This window comes from Cebus imitator, unplaced genomic scaffold (genome assembly GCF_001604975.1).
Source record: "Cebus imitator isolate Cc_AM_T3 unplaced genomic scaffold, Cebus_imitator-1.0 Scaffold103, whole genome shotgun sequence".
Classification (NCBI taxonomy): domain Eukaryota; kingdom Metazoa; phylum Chordata; class Mammalia; order Primates; family Cebidae; genus Cebus; species Cebus imitator.
The window spans coordinates 3631847-3637924 of record NW_016107418.1 but is presented as its reverse complement, the minus strand read 5'-3'; the positions used below and the strand labels follow the sequence as shown (position 1 = coordinate 3637924).

Genomic DNA, 6078 nt, shown 5'->3' with positions numbered 1-6078 from the left:
AAAAAAAAAAAAAAAGGAAATATTTAACAACTTTTACTAAATTAGATTAGAAACAAACTTTCACATTTTAGATCTCAAACTCAAGAAACATTCATCTAATACTTAAACTTGTGGGTCTTGGTTAACAATAGCAGCAAATATCACCCAAAGAGCATCACACCAATCCTAAAAATCTTTGGGTTGCTGTTTCCATGGAAACAGCCCAGCTGAAGAAAACATAAGAGTAAAGCAAAATACATTTAAAAAAAACACTTTATCTTGTTCTCCCCTATCAGTTAACCAGCATGGCACATAACTAACAGGCACATCCGCTAGGTACCAGAAAATTCATGACTCATTTAACAAATATGTGCTGGTTATCTGCTGCATGCCAGACACCGCGCTGGGGGATAGGGTTACTTTGGAGAGCTCATAGAGCTTAGTCTAGTACAAAGACATTTATTAGCCAATGACACAAAATGATCAAGAAATCTCACATTCTTTTGTCATATTAGGTTTCTGAAATCCAGTGTACATTTTATACTTACCTCACGTTTCAATTGGGACTAGCCACATTTCAAACCCAACGTCATCATAAGGCTAGTGTCTTGTATTGGACAACATGGGTACAGATATTCCAATGGGGATGAAAAGCATGAATATCAGGAGTAAGTCATTTCCTCAAAGAACATAAAATCTAATCAGTAGATTAATCACTATACAAGCAAAGTATATATGATACAGAAATATAACTGTAGAATTAGTAAAGAAATCGGTAAGAAACACTAATATATAATATACTGCGTAAGCAACTGTGTGTAGAACTCTTTCAGCTGCAAATGGTGTAAAACCTTATGGACACTGGCTTAAGTATAAAATAAGATAAAGGAATGACTAACCCAGGGCTTTCTCCCAACTCTGCTTCCTCTGAATTGGGTTCATTCTCAGGCTTCATGTGGCAGCTAGTTCCCAGCAGTTTTAGGGGCAGACTCCTTGTTTTGCTTTCACAATACTGCCAACAAATGCCCCAGAATTACATCTTCCTATTTCAAATGGTTGGCTTGGTCATGTACCTATGCTGAAGAATCACGGTAACCAGGGACATGTGATGCTTTAATGAGCCAGACCTGGGTCACTTCTGCAACAAGGCATCAAGTCAACTTCCTCAGAATCACACAGACTAAATAAAGTGGCTTAACACTGATTAAGCCCAGTGTATGCCTTATCTTCCTTTAAGCATATTACTTGATTGTTTCGCTTGATAAACAACCTGGAAGAGTCTTAAAAAGTCCATTTCCAGTGATTTAACTATTTCTTCATAGCTCAATTTACTTACTATTACTACACGCTGGATACTGCACTAATTTCTTTGCAAGCAGTATTTCATTTAACCTTTCCAACAAAACCTATGAAGTAGTTACCATCATCATTACCATTTTATGGATGAAGAAAATGGGGATCCAAGGGGTTAAAAACAACTAGGCTATCAGTGATTGGGATGGGATTCAAACTCCGGTCCATCTAATTCCAAAGTCCACATTCAGCAGTACCTGAAATTAAGAAATGTTTACTGTTCTCTCCCTCTTCCCCATCGTTAAAGAAAAAAGAAGAAAGGCATTATATAAGCAACATGTGATGCAATTCCACAGAAGCCACATGATTTATAACACTCTATCTGCAGACATTGCTGAGAAAACTGATAACATCCCTAAAGAAAGACCATTACATTAATAAACTGGAATGACACTTCTCTAAATTTTTACTCCTCCAATAAGGCTATGTATGATTTGGTATAATTAACAGTATAGTTAAGTTCTCAAAATTTCTCAGCCACAAGCTCATAGATAAATATCACTGAAGCAAAGAGGAACAAAATAAACTTTTAAAAGAATACATCATGCATGAACAGACAATGAAAAGTTTTATTATCAATTAATATTTTCCCAAAAAATTTTTAAAATTTTCATTTATTTTTAGAGACACGAACTCAGTTCTGTCATCCAGGGTGGAGTGGAGTGGCATAATCACAGCTCACTGCAGTTTTGAACCTCTGGGCTCAAGCAATCCTCCCACATCAGCCTCCCAAAGTAGCTGGATTACAGGCGTGAACCATTACACCTGGCTTTCCCAACAGTTTACTATGAACATTTTCAAACATACTGAAAAGTTCAACATTTTCAGAGTAAACACTTGTGTTTTACAAGTCTACCATGAAGATTTAACTGTATGTGCTTTGTCACATAACTCCTCATCCTTCCTTGTTTTATCACTTCATCCTCTTCAAAGTAAATTGTGTAAGTCAGTACTCTTCTCTCTAAATATGACAGTATGCATATCAACTGAAGTTCCCTATGTTGCCCAGGCTGGTCTTGAAGTTACGGACTCAAGCAACCATCCCACCTCAGTCTCCCAAGTAGCCGGGATTACAGGCATGTACCACCACACCAAGTAAAATGCACAAATCTTAAATGTACATTAATTAAGCTTTTGATGAATACTACAACTATGGAACGCAAATCCCTATTAAGATACAGAATAGAATCATCACTCCAGGTTTTGTTAATGCCCTTCTCAGCCAATCTCAATCCCTATTACCTCTAGAGGAAACCCCTGGTCTGATACTCTTTCCATCATCAATTAGTTTTGACTATCCTAGAGTATCACCAAATGGGAACATAGAGTATGTACTCTTTTGGGTACAGCTTCTCTTACTCAGCATGTTTTTGAGATACACCTATGCTGTGGTATATATTAGTAATCTGTTTCTTTCCATTACTTGGCAGTATCTCACTGTATCATGTCCCTTACTGATGGACAAGTAGGCTGTTTCCAGTTTTGGGTGATTACCAACAAGAACTTCTACGTACATATGTTTTCATTTCTCTTGGGTAAATACCTAAGAGAAGGGTTGAGTCCCAGGGAATATAGATGCTTAGTTTTATAAGTAACCACCATACCTTTCCCAAAGTGGTTGTACCATTTGACTTCCCTAACAAGAATGTATAAGTTTTGGTTGCTCCATTTCCTTTGTCAACATTTGATGCTGTCAGTCTAATTTTAGCCATTGTGTTGCATGTGATCAACTAACATTATAATTACTTTTGAGTTGAATCTATTTGTAAGATACAGCACAGAAACAACTGAGGTACATAAGATATAGGGCAATATTAAGAAAAATTACAATATTATAAATTTTATACATAACTTTTAGGTAAACTTTTTTCTACTTTCAAGAAGTCACATGATTTAAACTACACTTTCATTCAGTGTCTCATGAAATAATTATGCTGTCAAATATTAGCACTGTTGCTCAGGAAACTGGTATCAAAATACTAACTTTTCTTTCTAGCTCTTACTACTTAATAATATCAACAATTTATGGCTCAACCTACAATTTAGATCAATAATATAAATTGAAAGATATTTGTTAAAAAAGAACACTGTCAATGTCTCTCTTTAAAATCGAATTCTCATTTGCTATACTAAATGACTTAGTCACCTTTTCTAACATAATTCCATCTTGAAACTTTGTCCTTTAATTAAGATCTGGGGCACCAAGAATAGCATCTGATGCCACACCTTAAAATTAAAGCAATACACCTTGGTACAATTGCACATTCTGAATTAGCTTGCAAAAGCAGCACAACTGTCCAAAAACAAGCAAATCACTCTTGGATATATTATGACATTTTTCAATAAAATATGCTTATGTAATCGATGCCATTATAGAACTCAGCAGGTGACAGTCCAAATCAGTAAACAGACATCTGCTATGACAAAGAAATACTAACAACAGCTGCTTAGGGAAGCCATAGTGGTGCCAGAACAGATAAGCAGTTTCACGGCCAGATCCCATTTTTTATGCAGTCTCTTACCTGTCGAGGGGCAGCTAATCCCTACATATTTATTGTTGACTTTTCTTCTACACAAATGTCAACAATGGGCCACAAAGTTTTAAAGAAATGGTTCCCAACTACCTTAATGTCATTGTATCTTACAATGACAAACTTCAAATTGGTGAAAAAATGACTATTACGTATTCCCTCCACCAAAAAGTAGATGTCCAACTGCCATTTTAACACACACCTATCTTATGCATACCACTCTGCAATGCAACAATTTGTTGCTGTTTTTCTGAAACGTTTTCCTTACTTAAAAGGTTATGTTAAAAAAAAATCACAGTATAAGATGAACACATACTCTCTCCATGCTATTCTGTGGTAACCTCTCAGATGAGGAGAACAGTAATGGCCAGCAGATCCACACACTGGGCAGAGTTAGCAGTGCACTCTGTGCAAATGGCTCCTCAGCTATCGAGCACATTATGGGTGATCAAAGAAACAGAGGGTAAAGAATAAGAATAAGGAGGGATTAGTGGAAGTCCTTTGACACTCCAAAGAGCATCACAAATTTCACCCACAGTAAGTTTCACTATAGAATGGAAGGGTGCCCAACAACTAGGAATGGGAGCAAGATATCTCCAAATTATGGAGACATGACATACATTTGGTAGAAGAGATTACACTTTTTTCTTACTCTTGTCTGTTGTCCAGATTTTCTATGAATATCTACTACCAAATGTTCTACCATATAATTATTTTATAATGCAAAAAGTAAAAAATTCTACTATTCCAAATTAAACTTAAAAAAGAAAGAAAGAAATCTATGGCTCAAAGGGTTGAAACAAAGATGTTAGTCTTTTTTTTTCGCAATCCCTTTTCTTATGCTTGTTCCTAAACTGCCATTTCCTATTGAATTGTATTATTATTAAATTATTCCTATTTATTTATTTTTCTTCCCCTATCTTTTAATGCTGACCTACTAAATTTTAGTGGGGGAAAAATAGACTTTTTCTGAAGAAAACACCATATGAAGTGAATACACAGAACCATGTAGGTAAACATCTCACTAGATAAGTATCATCACAAGAAGGATTTAATAAAATCAGTTCTTGCTGATAGCCTATTACAAAAGTCAGGGTAATTATATGCTTTTTCCGGGTCCAGTCTCTGCAATTACTCTTTAACACCCTTACCCTTCCAAACATTTCACTACATAAGCTTGAAGACCAGTAACCAAAATTAAACGTCAAAGAAGTTGAAGCAGTATATAAAGAATGTAACTATTCCTTTCTCTGGGTTTAACAGAGAGATGAATAGCAGACAGGCTGACAGATGGACAGGTGGACAGAGATAGATAATGCAAGCAACAAGTTTTTCCCTCTCAGCCTTTAAAACTGAAACCATGGGCTGGGCATAGTGGTTCATGCCTGTAGCACTTTGGGAGGCCAAGGCGGGCAGATCACAAGGTCAGGAGTTCGAGACCAGTCTGGCCAACATGGTGAAACCCTGTCTCTACTAAAATACAAAAATTAGTTGGGTGTGGTAGTGTGCGCCTGTAATCCCAGCTACTCGGGAGACTGAGGCAGGAGAATCACTTGAACCCAGGAGGTGGGGGTAGCAGTGAGCTGAGATTGTGCCACTGTACTCCAGGCTGGGCAACAGAGTGAGAGTCTGTCTCAAAAAAAAAAAAAAAAAAAAAAAAAAAAAAAAAAAAAAAAAAAAAAAAAAAAAAAAAAAAAAAAAAAAAAAAAACTGAAACCATGGTTTCTATAAAATCGTTCAACTGCATTAAAACAAAACAATTCCTCTGAGGTTCTATTGAAAAATTATCTCATTATGAGTCTAAGAACATGACTGTGGCCATTTACACTTGGAACCTATCTCTTCATTGGCCAGCTATGTAGGTTAAACTAAAATGATCTTTAAAGTCCTTTTGACCAAGAAGAAAGAAAACAATTATGATTCTATCAAAACTTTAACTTTTCATATAACCCTGGTACAGTAAAGAGTAAGACAACTTTTAGATCAAAGTCTGGTTTCCAATCATATGTAATCATACTATCTTGTCCGAATTGTGTATTACCTATGAAACTTTCTGAGCTCCAGTCCTTAAATGCAAAATATCAACCTTACAGGTTTACTATGACAATTAACTACTGAATGAAACTTAAAGTTCCTAACTCAGAGAGAGCCACAGAGCAGTCATACATATGGCAGTTATTACAATGATTAATATTGGCAGTTGCACAATTCTGTC

The 6078-nt window shown here is 35.9% G+C and overlaps 1 protein-coding gene across 5 annotated transcripts in view; it reads right to left on the bottom strand.

The window, feature by feature from the left end:
* Positions 1–6078, bottom strand: part of LNX2 (ligand of numb-protein X 2) — a 75827-nt gene that overhangs the window by 55507 nt on the left and 14242 nt on the right. The window contains exons 1-2 of one of the 5 annotated variants that reach the window (XM_017537504.2): positions 1413–1960; positions 528–659 (exon numbers count right to left, since the gene is read on the bottom strand). The exons of 2 other annotated variants lie outside the window; for them this stretch is intronic. The gene's annotated coding sequence lies outside the window, so the exon portion shown is untranslated. Of the gene's footprint in view, positions 1–527; positions 1961–6078 lie in introns of those variants that run through there. 2 more of the 5 variants (XM_037741690.1, XM_037741691.1) reach the window with 2 other exon arrangements.